The sequence below is a fragment of the Hemicordylus capensis genome, chromosome 2 (assembly GCF_027244095.1).
Source record: "Hemicordylus capensis ecotype Gifberg chromosome 2, rHemCap1.1.pri, whole genome shotgun sequence".
In the NCBI taxonomy this organism is placed as follows: Eukaryota; Metazoa; Chordata; class Lepidosauria; order Squamata; family Cordylidae; genus Hemicordylus; species Hemicordylus capensis.
Genome location: NC_069658.1, coordinates 218,928,215 through 218,943,697, shown reverse-complemented (window position 1 = coordinate 218,943,697; position 15,483 = coordinate 218,928,215).

Here is a 15,483-nt window from a genome sequence, read left to right as displayed (position 1 = left end):
TAACTTGTGCTGGTTTTGCTAGTTGGAAAGAGGTTGCCCACTGCCATGATGATAAACCTGGTTTCTAGGATCTCGCCAGATGTTCCCAACACATTTGCAAGCACCTCTTTGGGCAGTCATGAGAACTAGAAGCTTCCTCAACATTTTAAAATGGAAATGCTCAGGATACTGATTTCTGTGACCCCTGCCGCACTACCCACTTTCCCTGACTCTGCATACAGTATTAAAACTGAAGTTGGAGGAGTTTAGGTAACCGCTTGAACTACTTATCATCTTTGACGAGTCACTTATTTGGATACATTTTTAGCCTCTGCAAGAGAGTCCTGAGATATCTCCATGATGGCAACGGTACAGGATGCAGTACAGATGCAATGGATGGATGCAGGGGAGGGGGGTTGTTATGAGATGGTTGTGTGCATTACTTCCTCTTAGTTTCTTTCCACATTGGGGGAAGCTTCACCACTGAAGAAGTAAAATAGAGGGGTATTTGTTCCCAAGATGTGTCTGGCATAGAACAAGGACACAACCAGCTGAAGAGTTGCATGGTTCAGGGCTTGGTTCAGTGGCCATGCTTAAGCTGCTCTCAGAAGGTCCCAGTTCAAGAATTGTGGATAGAGGCATTGGAGAAGCCCTCTTCTTGGAGACCTACTTAAAGCTAGAGTGCCCCCCCCCCCGCTTGTTTAAGAAGAGACCTATGGCATTATGTTTCTGAGGAGGTGCCGTAGGTCAGAGATAGAGCACGTGCTTTGCATAAAGATCCAGCTTCAGTCCAGTTAAAAGGGGATCTTTTAACTGTGTAGTGAAGGACTAGGGCAGACTCCTTTCTGCCTGGGACCCTGAAGGTACAAGCTAGACAGGACCTTCTCAAGTGAAGATGGCCAAACTAATACAGCAAGTGGGCATCTAAAATTGCCCTTCCCTAGCTATGATTTGCATCAGATACTGGCCCTCACCCCTGATCAGGCCCCTCTGCTAGATGACTGATCTTTTGTCACTGAATGGCCTTGCTGTAGGGAAATAGGCATAGCCGGAATAGTGCACCTTTCACTTGGGGCCAGTTCTCACAACGAGGGTGGTATGAATTGAAGTGGGAATCTTGGATCCCCAAGCTTTGCATCCCTGTGCCCTCAGCGTGTATCATGAGAACCTAAGAGTTCTACCACGAATCTGGATCTGCTGCTGCACTTTACCCACATTGAGCATCTAGGGTTGAGCTGGCCAGTCCAGGCTCCATCTGTGTTCCTGCGGTTAAAGCTCCAGGTTCTCGTTGCACATGCTGCAAGAGTACCTACAGTTCAGGGATCTCAGATCCCCGCATCAACTCTCACAATCCTGATGGTGAGAACCAGCTGTAAGAAAGATATATAAAAGCCTACCTCAAAAATGCTCTTGAAACGAGAATATAGGGGTGGGGAGGAGAGGGCAGCATAAATGGCTTGTGCCCTGTGTTCTGCACAGCAGACTCGGCTGCTAGAGCAACAATCCCAGTTTAGCAATCCGAAAAGATTGTAGATCCCCTGACAGCAGGGGTGGGTGTGGGGCAACTGTTGTCTGGATTCTAGTCCAAAAATGGGGCACTGCTGCACAAAACTCCCTGTGCAAGAGCAAAAAACCCCAAACCCCATGCTCTTTACATGTGACAGTTTGTGTCAAAATGTGGACAAGGCCACCCATTTTTGTGTCCTGTCGAAAGCAGTGCTGTGCAGATAGATGCACAATTCCAGCTCCAGAAATTGCTGTGCAAGCAGAAGCCTGCTAATATGCTCCGATCTGAGCTGGATCAGGCCCAATCTTCTGGGAAGACATAAATGAAGAGGATCTCTTTGGGTTTTGTTGTTGTTTTAAAAAATTCCTTTGTTTAAATGCCTGGGCAATTTTACCAGTCTGCATACAGTTCTGTTTCAAAGGGAAATTAGAATATTTCCAGAGTGCTTGATTCCTTGCTGCTGAGAGTGAACCCCTCTGCTGCTAAATAAGTAAAGTGTGCCGTCAAGTTGATTTTGACTCCTGGTGCCCACAGAGGCCTGTTATTTTCTTTGGTAGAATATAGAAGGGGCTTACCATTGCCTCCTCCCACACAATACGAGATGATGCCTTTCAGCATCTTCCTATATCACTGCTGCCTGATATAGGTGTTTCCCCATAGTCGGGGAAACATACCAGCGGGGATTCAAACCGGCAACCTTCTGCTGGTTAGTCAAGCACTTCCCTGCTGTGAGAGTGAGCCTCAAATTGTAGCATTTGTGGGGAAGGATTGCAAACCGGGAGATCAGCACTGGAGGCCAAGAAGGAGAAGATATCCACAGCCCCCTTGGTGCTCAGGTATGTTCAGACAAAGGATCTTGTGTTTCCAGATGTCTTACTCATGCTTGCTAAGTGCCCCGAGGACACACACACACACACACACACACACACACACCCGCCCGGAAGGCCTGGTGTGGCACTTGCTTAAGTGTGCCATAACTTGTCTCCCATCTTTTAAGAGTCACAATTCACCCACCCCGAAGCTCTGCCCTGTGACCTTGTTAGGTTCCCCAGATGTCCCACTCATGAGTGGGCATTTCAACAGGTGGACTGGGCTTCTGACTCGGCTTCAGTGCTCAGCTCCATGGATTTCAGTAGATTCTTTACATATATCACAACTCCCCAGTTCTTTTGTTCTTGTTGAAAATCGGCTTGCCGTCCACCAGAGAGCAGCAGAGTTCAGTTTCAAGCCAGCCTCTGGAGCAAAGCGGATGCTCTCCCAGAAGGCAGAAGTGGATCCTCTGCTCTAAGCAAGCAACCGGGGCCTTTTCCTTTCAGCACTTTCCTTTGTCGGTGGCCTTTGGCCTTCTCCACTGACACCCCACATGTCCTCCATTTCGAGCAGGTGCATAGCAACATTGAGCACAGCCCCAGGGTGAGATTTGACGTGGCTGTCGCCTACTCATTGCTCACACACTGTCCAGCGGCCCGTCCTGCCTCCCTTTGCTGACCACTGCGGAGTCTAATGATGTCACTGTGCTGATGCAAGCATGCTGCCCTGGCACAGTGACATCATTGTCCCTTGTCCTAGCTGGCAAAGGGAGGCAAGATGGGTGGCAGGTGGGATGAGTGGGGGGAGCCATGTCCATGGGGGTTGGGATGGGATGGCAGGATTCGGCCCCCAGGACATCAGCAGCCTGTGTGCTGCCACCCTTAAGCAGTCTTGAAATGTGTGTGTTCTTGGTGTAATTCTTATGTTTTATTCTGTAAATTGCCCTGAGCTTGGGGGGGGGTGGAGGTGTATAAATGTTCAAAATAAAAGAAATAAATAGTTAAAATAAATGGCCATGGTTTTTAAAGTATGGACATTTCAAGTTCAGCTCATGACCTGCACTTCCACTGTATGTAAGCGCTACAGATGTGAGGTCCTTCCAGATGCTGATATATTGCAATATCACCATAAATTACCAGGGGTGAGTGGGGGGGGGGATTGAGACTAAGAAGGGGCAAGTATTATATTCTGAATTCCATCTGCTGGCAATCTGTGAAACAAGCGCGAACTGTCTTTTTTTCAAGTGCAGTCCTCACAGGCATGTTGCTGGAAGTGAAATTTGCATTCACCAAGTGAAAATTGTGCCTTAGTAGGTGAATCTAGGTTGCAGTGGGCCCTGGGACAAAATGTGAGGATGGCCTCATGCCCCCCCCGACCCCCTGCCTTCTTTCCCCTCTTTTAGTGAGGGCACGGTTCAAAAAGGGTCCCTATGATCCTTTGACTGAAGATCTCTTCAGCCCTGTCTCCACTCTTGAAGAGGAAGGGGAGGAGTGTCAGGCAGCATCCCTCCTCAAGGCTGGTTGATGCTCAGTGACATTGCTCTCACTGTTGAACCTGAGGGAGGGGTGGGCTGATCCTGAGCACTAGCCACTCAGGGGAAGAAGAAGAAGAAGAAGAGGGAGGGATGCTACCTGACACTACCTGCCCCGCTTCTCCTCTTTCCCCTCTTAGAAATGATTCGTCTCGCTTGAAGGCAAGACAGGATATTAAGTCAAAAGGGGGAGAGAGAAGAGCAAGCTCTTTCCCAGCTGGTGGCTCTCATCCCTCAGGGGCCCAGGGATATTTGTCCCCCGCTTGTTCAATTGTTGGTATGCCCCTATGCCCTGCACACAAACACCCACCCCCTTGCTACTGATATGTAGAACAAGGCTGGAGTGCTATAAAGCTTCAGCCTTTTTGCTGGATGTCATAAGAACATAAGAACAGCCCTGCTGGATCAGGCCCAAGGCCCATCTAGTCCAGCATCCTGTTTCGCACAGTGGCCCACCAGATGCCGCTGGAAGCCACAGGCAGGAGTTGAGGGCATGCCCTCTCTCCTGCTGTTACTCCCCTGCATCTGGTACTCAGAGGCATCCTGCTTTGAGGCTGGAGGTGGCCCACAGCCCTCTGACTAGTAGCCATTGATAGACCTCTCCTCCATGAAGTCATCCAAACCCCTCTTAAAGCCATCCAGGTTGTTGGCTGTCACCACATCCTGTGGCAGAGAGTTCCACAAGTGGATCACACATTGTGTGAAAAAGTACTTCCGTTTGTTGGTCCTAGACCTCCTGGCAATCAATTTCATGGAGTGACCCCTGGTTCTAGTGTTGTGTGAGAGGGGAAAGAATTTCTCTCTCTCCACTTTCTCCACGCCATGCATGATTTTATAGACCTCTATCATGTCTCCCCGCAGTCGTCTTTTTTCTAAACTAAAAAGCCCCAGGTGTTGTAGTCTTGCCTCTTAAGAAAGGTGCTCTAGGCCCCTGATCATCTTGGTTGCCCTCTTCTGTACCTTCTCCAGTTTAACAATGTCCTTTTTAAGATGTGGTGACCAGAATTGTACGCAGTACTCCAAGTGTGGTCGCACCATAGTTTTGTATAAGGGCATTATAATGTTAGCTGTTTTATTTTCAATCCCCTTCCTAATGATCCCTAGCATGGAATTTGCCTTTTTCACAGCTGCCGCACATTGAGTCAACACTTTCAACGAGCTGTCAACCACAACCCCAAGATCCCTTTCCTGGTCCGTCACCGACAGCTCAGATCCCATCAGCATATACTTGAAGTTGGGGTTTTTCGTTCCAATGTGCATCACTTTACACTTCCTAACATTGAACCGCATTTGCCATTTTGTCGCCCACTCCCCCAGGTTGGAGAGATCCTTTTGGAGCTGCTCACAATCCGTTTTGGATTTCACTACCCAGAAAAGTTTGGTATCATCTGCAAATTTGGCCACATCGCTGCTTACCCCTGCTTCTAGATCATTTATGAATAAATTAAAAAGCACCGGTCCCAGTACAGATCCCTGGGGGACCCCACTTCTTACTTCCCTCCATTGTGAAAACTCTCCATTTATACCTACCCTCTGTTTTCTGTCTTTCAACCAGTTAGCAATCCACACATGTACTTGTCCCTTTATTCCATGACAGCTAAGTTTCCTCAGGAGTCTTTGATGAGGAACTTTGTCAAAAGCTTTTTGGAAGTCCAGGTAGACTATGTCAACTGGATCACCTTTATCCACATACTTGTTGACACTCTCAAAGAACGCCAAAAGGTTGGTGAGGCAAGATTTACCTTTGCGGAAGCCATGCTGGCTCACTCCCAGCAGTGCCTGTTCTTCTAGGTGCTTTACAATTTTATCCTTGAGGATGCTTTCCATCAATTTGCCTGGAACGGACGTTAGGCTAACCGGCCTGTAATTTCCCGGATCGCCCCTGGATCCCTTTTTGAAAATCGGTGTTACATTTGCTACTCTCCAGTCCTCTGGTACAGAGCCCGATTTCAGGGATAAGTTAAATATTTTAGCAAGGAGGTCGGCAATTTCACATTTGAGTTCCTTGAGGACTCTTGGATGGATGCCATCCGGCCCTGGTGATTTGTTAGCTTTCAGTTTTTCCAGACAGTTTAGAACATCATCCCTTGTCACTTCTGTCAGACTCAGCTCTCTAGCTTCCATCCCTAAAAAGCCTGGTTCAGGAACAGGTATATGCTCAGTATCCTCTGCCGTGAAGACAGATGCAAAGAACTCATTCAGTTTCTCTGCAACCTCCATATCCTCCTTAATAATCCCTTTCACTCCCTCATTGTCTAATGGCCCAACCACCTCCCTGGCAGGTTTCCTGCTTCTGATGTACTTAAAGAAGTTTTTGTTATTCCCCTTGATACTTTTGGCTAAATGTTCCTCAAACTCTCTTTTTGCCTCCCTTATTGTCACCTTGCATTTCTTTTGCCAGAGTTTGTGTTCCTTTCTGTTCTTTTTGTTTGGACAGGCCTTCCAATTTCGGAAGGAAGTCTTCTTCCCTTTTATGGCTTCCTTGACAGTACCCGTTAGCCATGCTGGCATCCTCCTGGACTTAGTGGTACCTTTCCTCCTTTTGGGTATACAATCTAACTGGGCTTCTAGTATTGTGGTTTTGAGTAAATGCCATGCACTCTGGAGCGAAGTTACTCTCCTGATTTTCCCCCTCAGCTTTCTTTTCACCATACTCCTCATTTTGGAGAAGTTTCCTCTTTTGAAATTTAAAATGTCTGTGTTTGACATCCTTGGTGATTCTCTCCCCGCATGTATGCTGAATTTGATGGCACTGTGGTCACTGTTCCCTAAAAGGTCGATGACACTGACATCACGCACCAGGTCCTGGGTGTCACTCAGAATTAGGTCCAAGGTCGCCTTCTCTCTGGTCGGTTCCATGACCAACTGTTCTAAGGCACAGTCATTTAGCGTATCTAGAAATTTGACCTCTTTGTCCTGACTTGAATGTGAATTTACCCAGTCTATGTGTGGGTAGTTGAAATCACCCATAATTACAGCTCTGCCTCTCCTTGATGCATCCCTGATTTCCTCCTGCAACTCCCAGTCACTGTCGGCATTTTGATCCAGAGGGCGATAGCATGTCCCCAGTAGCACGATTCCTTTCCGGCCTTGTATAGTCACCCACAGGGTTTCTGTGGAGGACTCCAGTCCACCTAGGTTTTCTAGCTTGTTAGATTCTATCCCTTCTTTAACATACAGTGCTACCCCTCCTCCAAGGCGCCCCTCCCTGTCCTTTCTATAGAGTTTGTACCCAGGGATAACAGTGTCCCACCGGTTCTCACTGTTCCACCATGTTTCTGTTATGCCCACTATGTCTATTTCTGCATTAGCAACCAAGCACTCCAGCTCACCCATCTTGGCTCGGAGGCTTCTGGCATTGGCATACAAGCACCTATACACTGAATCTTTCCCCTGATGTATGCTATTCCTTTGACTCTTTGACCTGCTGGCACAGCCTCCCGTCTGCTCTTTATGCAGTTCTGCTCCGTCCCCATCTGTTTTATTTGAATTCTTTGCAGCCTCACACTTTAAAGGATGGCTTTTGCCAAACGGGATACTGCCCAGCTCCCATCGGCTGTTCCCCAGGTATCATTTTAAAAGCTGCTCTGCAACCTTTTTGATTTTAAGCGCCAGCAGTCTGGTTCCATCTTGGTTCAAGTGCAGCCCGTCCCTTTTGTACAGGCCTTGCTTGCCCCAAAATGTGTCCCAGTGCCTAACAAATCTAAAGCCCTCCTCCCGGCACCAACGTCTCATCCACGCATTGAAACCCCTCAGCTCTGCCTGTCTCACTGTACTTGCGCGTGGAACAGGTAGCATTTCTGAGAATGCTACCTTGGGGGTCCTGGATTTCAAAATGCTACCTATCAGCCTAAATTTGGCTTCCAGGACCTCCCGACTGCACTTCCCCACATCGTTGGTGCTGACGTGCACCATGACAGCTGTCTCCTCCCCAGCACTGCCTAGGAGCCTGTCTAGACGCTGCGTAATGTCCGCAACCTTCGCACCAGGCAGGCAAGTCACCGTGCAGTCAACACGCTGGTCACAAACCCATCTCTCTATCCCCCTAATGATCGAATCACCAACTACAAGGAGGCCCCCACCCCCCAGAGGAGTATCCCCTGTGCGAGAGGATATGGGCTCATCATCCACGGAAGGGGTCCCTTCTAAAGGAGCATTTCCCTCTTCCTCAGACTGATGTCCTCCTCACCCAAGACCTTCATTCTTCCTGACAGCAGAGGAGCTACCAGCCCTGGAGTGGGATGCCTCTATCACATCCCTGAAGGTCTCATCCACATGCCTCTCTGTCTCCCTGAGCTTCTCCAGATCCGCCACCTTGGTCTCAAGGGAACGGATTTGTTCCCTGAGAGCCAGGAGCTCCTTGCACCGAGCACACACCCATGACTTCTGCCCATGGGGCAAATAGTCATACATGTGGCACTCTGTGCAATACACTGGGAAGTGCCCCTTCCCCTGCTGACCTTCTATCTTCATACTGTTTTAGTTGGCTGTTTACAGTATTTAGGGAGCTTATTGTCCGTTTATTAGATAGTTTATTAGGATAGGTCTCAGCTGTAATGGTCAGCTATTTAACTGTCCAAACAACCTTTCCCAAGAATATGAGGAATACGAGGGAGGGATATGTACTTACATTCTCTTCTCCACCAGGCTCCTTGTGATCCTTGTGATCGTGGGGGCTTGTTCCAGGCTCCCCCGCACACTTCCCGCTAAACTCCTGCAAAACTCATATGTCCTGTTTGCTATCCCTGTTTGGTATGCTCTGTTCGCTATGCTCTCGGGCCTACACATCATATGTAGAGTTGCCTTCCAACTGTCACACAGGATGAGAGTCAAAGGAAGGAATGTGGGGCCCCTCCCAGCCCTAGCTGACTCCACCCCCACTACTAAGTAAACACTGCCTTTAGGTAACCCTAAGAACTCCTAGCCCTGTTATATGTTAACCCTAACAAGTAACCCTAACAAGTAACACACACAGAGATAGAGAGACTAAGACCTACCCCTTAGAGAGAAACAGCCCCTGCTAAACTCCTCTCTTGGTTTGTTTGAAGTGGAAAAGGATAGATGTTTAGAAGGGCTTGCTCAGCTTCTCAGCTTCTCAGCTGTGTCTGCTCTTCCCAGAGTTGCCTTCCAACTGTCACACTGGATGGGAGTCATGTTAGCCACTAAATCGATCCAGTATTCTATCATGATTCCCCTTGGGGATTGATGCTGTATTTCAGTTAATTACATAGAGATAATGCCATTGCATGCACAGTAACTCACTAGAAAAGGTTTCAGTAGGTAGAAAGCAACATGCTCTATAGTCCAGTGGCTAGCTGACCAACACACAGACTTATTTATCATCTTTTTATATCACCTGATATGTACATCTCTGGGCGTTGTACAAAATTTAAAACAATATTTTAAAATCAACACAGATTAAAATACATGAAACAAAACAGTAGCATAAAATGTATTAAAATAAATTATCTTCTATCTATATAATTCTCTAAGGCATACCCATGGCTAATCCCATGTGTGGCACCTCTCTGCAAGAGTTCACAAGCAGAAACACCTGATTGGGTGGTGGGGATTCCATATGCAGATAGGGAGGAGGACCCTGTGATGGTTAAGGTCAGTTGGAATGCAACTGTTAATGATCGGAAGCTGTTCTTGATTATAGAGGAGAGGAATCTTTCTAGATAGATAGATAGATTAAAAAAAGGATAGTGGGAGGGATCATGAGGGAGGAAAGAGCCCCTTCAGGAGAAGGAGGTTGCAGTTGTGTGAATTAGATGAGGAAACAAGATGAACAAGATCTGTTAACTCAGGAAGGGAGAAAGAGAAAGTCAAAAAGAAGAGAGAGAATGAGTGGAGGAGAGAGAGAGAGAGCAGGGAGGGGGAGAGAGAAAGAAGGAATGGCAAGGGTTGGGCCCGAGCCTATCAGCGGCCTTAGGGAAATGAGCGGCCATGGCGGTGCCTATGGAAGGAAGGGCCCAGTCAACTGCTGCTGTCTGGGGCTACCAACGCCATTGGCAGAGGCAGGCAGGCAAGGGATGAGCCTGGACCTGTCAGCTGCCTGAGGGGAATGAGGCAGTGGCAACAGCGAGGAATGGCCCAGTCAACCACTGCTGCTCCTGTGGGGAGGAGCAGGGCTCGGGTGAGGGTGGGGAGGTCTCGGGATAGGGGGCTGCAGCTTGGCCAATAGGCACCAGCAACGCTGCAGCCATGACCAAGAGAGGTGAGGAGGATGGAGTAAAGGGGTGGAGGAGTGACCAAGAGCGGTGAAGGGGATGGAAGCAACCAGATGGAGGAGGAGGAGCAGGAGTACAGCTCAGGTGCAGGTGGAGAAATCTCTGAGGTGAGGCGGGTTGTGGCAGGGGGTGAGGAGAGCAATCAAGTACTAGAGCACAGATGCTCTGCGTGGGTTAAGCTAGTTAAAATTAATTTTAATTAAAAGCCTGTGAACAGGTGAGTCTTGAAGGTCTTCTTGAAAACAAAGAAGGAAGTGCTCTTATTTCAGCAGGAAGCTTATTCCAAAGCCTTGGGGCAGCCACAGAGAAATCCCAGTCCTGGGTCGCCACCAAATGAGCTGGTGGCAACCGTAACCAGCCCACTCCAGGAGATCAGGCAGCAGAGTTTATGACAAAGGAGGCACTCTCTTAAATAGCCTGGACCCAAGCTGTTAAAGGCTTTAGAGGTAATAAACAGCACTTTGTATTTCACCTGGAAACATATAGGCAATCAGTGCAGTTACCTTAAAACTGGTTTTATGTGGGCCCTTCGAGTTGTCCCAGAGACCAATTTGGCTGCTACATTCTGTACCAATTGTAGTTTTTGGACTATGTACAAGGCAGTCCCACATAAAGTGCACTACAATAGTTAAGGCTGGAGGTTACCAGCATATGTACCACTCTTTTAGGGTCACTTACACCCAGAAATAGATGTAGCTGTCATATCAACCAAAGCTGATAAAAAGTGCTCCTGGCCACTGCCTCAACCTGAGAAACCAGGTAGAGATTTGGGTCCAGGAGCACTCCCAAGCTACATATCTGATCTTTCAGGGGGAATGTAACCCCATCCAGAACAGGTAGATCTAAACCATCTCTCAGGTCCCAACCCCCCCACAGTCGGTGATACCTCCGTCTTATTTGGAATCAACTTCAGTTTGTTATCCCTCATCCAGCCCATTACTGCCTCTAGGCAGGCATTTAGAGAATATATGCCGTTTCCTGATGAGAGTGGTATTAAGAAATAGATCTGGCTGTCATCAGCTGATTGATAACACCTTGTACTCCTTCATAGTTCTGGGGGTTCAGCCCCAGACTGTTTCTTGCTGGTGAGTTAGTTCTCCAGAGAGTTTCTACCCTCTGTTAGGGATTTCTCAGCTCTTTCCAGCCCCAGCTCTGATTCTCTTTCAGACTGTGCCAGCAATTCCTTCACTTGGCCTCTTCAGTTCACTAAACCTCCTGATAATCTCTCCCAGCAGTTTCATGTAGATGTTAAAAAGCATTGGAGACAGTATGGAGCCTTGTGGAACTCCACACTTTAGTTCTCGTTTTGCAGAACAGCAGTCTCCAAGTGACACCATCTAGAATGGTGAGAGCTGGTCTTGTGGTAGCAAGCATGTCTTGTCCCCTTAGCTAAGCATGGGCTGCCCTGGTTGCATTTGAATGGGAGACTAGAAGTGTGAGCACTGTAAGATATTCCCATTAGGGGATGGAGCCACTCTGGGAAGAGCAGAAGGTTTCAAGTTACCTTCCTGGCTTCTCCAAGATAGGGCTGAGAGAGATTCCTGCCTGGAACATAACATAAGAACAGCCCTGCTGGATTGGGCCAAAGGCTCATCTAGTCCAGCATCTTGTTTCACACAGTGGCTAACCAGATGCCGCTGGAAGCCTACAGCAGGAGTTGAGGGCATGCCCTCTCTCCTGCTGTTACTCCCCTGCAACTGATACTCAGAGGCATCCTACTTTTGAGGCTGGAGGTGGCCCTCTGACTAGTAGCTGTTGATAAACCTCTCCTCCATGAAGTTTTCCAAGCCCCTCTTAAAGCCATCCAGGTTGTTGGCTGTCACCACATCTCATGGCAGAGAATTTCACAAGTTGATTATGTATTTTGTGAAAAAATACTTCCGTTTGCTGGTCCTAAATTTCCCAGCAATCAATTTCATGGGATGACCCTTGGTTCTAGTGTGATGTGTGAGAGAAAAGAATTTCTCTCTATCCACTTTCTCCACTCCATGCATGATTTTATAGACCTCTATCATGTCTCCCCATAGTTGTCTTTTTTCTAAACTAAATAGCCCCAGGTGTTGTAGCCTTGCCTCATAAGAAAGGTGCTCTAGGGTGATCATCTTGGTTGCCTTGGAGAAGCTGCTGCCAGTCTGTGTAGACAATACTGAGCTAGATGGACCAAGGGTCTGACAGCTTCCTATGTTCCTAATGTACCACAGAGGTAGGAATGGAACCATGCTAAAAGTGGTTCTGAACCTAAGGCAGTCCAGAAGGATACCATGGTCAATGGTATCAAAAGCTGCAGAGAGATCCAAAAGGATCAGCAGTCACACTCCCTCTGTCGATAGCAAGATGGAGATCATCCATCAGGCTGACTATGGCAGTCTCAACCCCATAGCCCACACGGAAGCCAGTTTGAAATGGGTCTAGATAATCTGCATCATCCAAAATTGCCTGGAGCTGTGAGGCTACCACCTGCTCAATCACCTTGCCCAACTATGAAAGATTGGAAACAGGACTTTAATTAGCTGACTCTGAGGGCTCCAATACAGGTTTCTTCAAAAAGTGGTCTGATAACGGCCTCCTTAAGACAAGGAGGCATCCTGCCCTCCCTCAGAAAAGCATTTATAATATTTACCAGACCCTCTCTGATAATATAATTACCAGATGAGATAAGCCAAGTTGGGCAAGGGTCAAGAGAACAGGTTGTAGGACGCACAGTCCGAAGCAGTTTGTCCAATTCCTCAGGAGTCACAAACTGAACATGATCTAATCTAATCCCATAAGAGGAGTTGCTGGACACCTCCACAGCAGACTCTGCAGTAGCAGTGGAATCCAGCTTGGCCTGAATCTGAGCAATTGCCTTCCTCTCTTTCACGTGCAGGCATCTAGTGGGCATTCAACAAGCCCACCGTCTAGTTTGCCTATGGGCCCCAGCAAGGAAGGAGGTGATATCCACCCCTTTTTTTCGTTCACCACAGTTGATAGCTATATAGCTAGAGGCCATAGTGCAGTGGTAGAAAATCTGCTTTGCATACATGAGGTCCAAGTTTAATCCCTGGCAGCATCTTCAGACTGCTGCCTGAAACCTTGGGGAGCTGCTGCCTGTCATGGTAGACCATACTCAATGGTCTTGACTCATAAGGCAGCTTCATATATTCCTATGCTTCTTCCCTCAGAAGCTACTTCTTTAAATGGGCACTGGGCTCACCTGCATGTGGGCTCAAATATTTTAGGTCAAATGTAGTGTAGATGGAGAGGTCCATCTGCACTTGCCACCATCTCATCTGGTGGCTACTCAGGAACAGGCCTTCTCCGTTGCTGCCCCAAGGCTTTGGAATGCGCTCCCTAGTGAAATAAGAGCCTCCCCATCTCTGACAATTTTTAAAAAGTCTTTAAAGATGTATCTGTTTACCCAGGCTTTTAACTGATACTGATACTGTTTTGTTTTTAATGTTGTTTTAGAATATTGTTTAAAAAATGTTAAATTGTGTTTTAAATTTTTTTGGTGTTTTTTTTTTTTTAAACTAATGTTTTAATGTTTTCATCTTGTTGTAAACCACCCAGAGACATACGTTTTGGGCGGTATAAAAATATGTTAAATAAATAAATCTACATTCTAAATATTTCATGTATATGGTGTGATGGGGTGTGTGTGCGCAGAGGGAGAAGTGATGAAGAAAAGGCAACCCTATTGTGGTTTTGTAACTGAATCCAGCACGCTTGGCTTCCATTTTGTGACTGTGTGTGTGTGTGTGTGTGTGTGTGTATGTGTGTGTGTGTTCAGGATGTGTACAAACCAGCAGATGGCCAGTTCAGTGGGGCGGGGGTGTATGTTACCTTTAAGGAGCAGGGAGGATGCTCTCTCGCACATTTTCCCCATCAGCGCTGTGCCCAAAATCACTGGTGTGAGGAGGTGCACACATGCACTGACCACTTCTGACCAGGGCAGCAAGAGAGTACACTGTCACCCCGCACCCTCGCTGCTCCTTAAAGGTAACCCCGCCCCCCGCTGCTGAACCACCAGACCTCTGAACTAGTCCAGCAGTCCAGAAAAGGCCCACCAAACTGGTACGTGCACATCGTGTGTGTAAAAGTAGGTGTAGATTCCATAAACCTGAAGTTTCCCCAGTCCTGCTAGACATGGAAAACCTGCTGTTGACATTGTTGTCAGTAGTACGGCAAAAGTGTTGGTATGCAAGAGATTCTAAGGTGGTTTTTCATCTCCCCAACCTTCAACTTGGTAGATAAAAGGCTGTGGTCTAACAAAACTGAAGCTTAACCCAGATGGTATGAATGGGGAGGAGAAAAGGGAAATTGGGTAGAGGGCCAGATGAATTTGTTCCCCATCACGACCGGGGGAATGACAACAACAGATTTTAGGTGTTGTGAAAGAATGAGGCCTAAACCTTTTTGTGTATAAATTTTATGTTGCAATTGCCTTGGTTATCAACTCAACTCAAACTTTATTGCAGTCAAAGATAAAATACATATTAAGAACATTAAAAAAACAAAAATATTACCATCAACTGGATCATGACGAAGACGTATGTTGGTGTATTTTTTTGCCTTGGTTATTCCCTGTGTTAAGAAAGCTGTGCAGGAGTCAAAAGTTCATGGAATCCTGATCAGCAGTTTCATTTTCGAGGGTGATGAAATGTACTGGTTTGATTTTGGAAGGAAGTGGAGGTTTGATTTTATTGGTTATGTTTTGAAAAATGGAGGGAACATGAGTTATATTAAAGAACTCCATTCTAGACAGGAAAGTGAGTTAGGATCTCTAATCTAGCTAGCTAGCTGGATGCAGATGGATTCTGCATCTCTGCACACATAGTACAGGGAAGAGGAGCTTGCATGTTGCAAGGTAGAAGGAACAGGAAGAGAAGGGAGAGAGGAAGGAGGAAGTGTCCCTGAGATTAGCAATCTACATTCCAAAGGGATAGTGTAAGTGCAGTAGAGAAGGGATGACCAATGTCTTGACCCTCTCCCTCTGACTCACTAGTCTGTCCTCCTATGTCACTGAGACAAGAGACAGTGCAAAGTCCTTAACTTCTAACAGGTGGGAGCAAGTTTGATGTTGGGAGAAGAGTCCAAGAGAGTGCAGTCCAAGTTGGAAGAAGAGAGTGCAGAACTGAAGAGGCCAAGTGAAGGAATTGCTGGCACAGTCTGAGAGAGAACCAGAGCTGGGGCTGGAAAGAGCTGAGAAATCCCTAACAGAGGGTAGAAACTGTCTGGAGAACTAACTTACTCACCAGCAAGAAACAGTCTCATTTCCTACCAGAGAATCAACTCTCAGAACATCTCAAACATTGAAAAGAACAAACCCCAGGGCAAGACAACAAAAATCAGTGTCGTTCTTCTGGGAGTGGTTGGCATCTATGTCCTGAACTGGACTTCTCAGGGACAGATGTTAAAGAACTGAGTCAGACAGAGGTGACAAG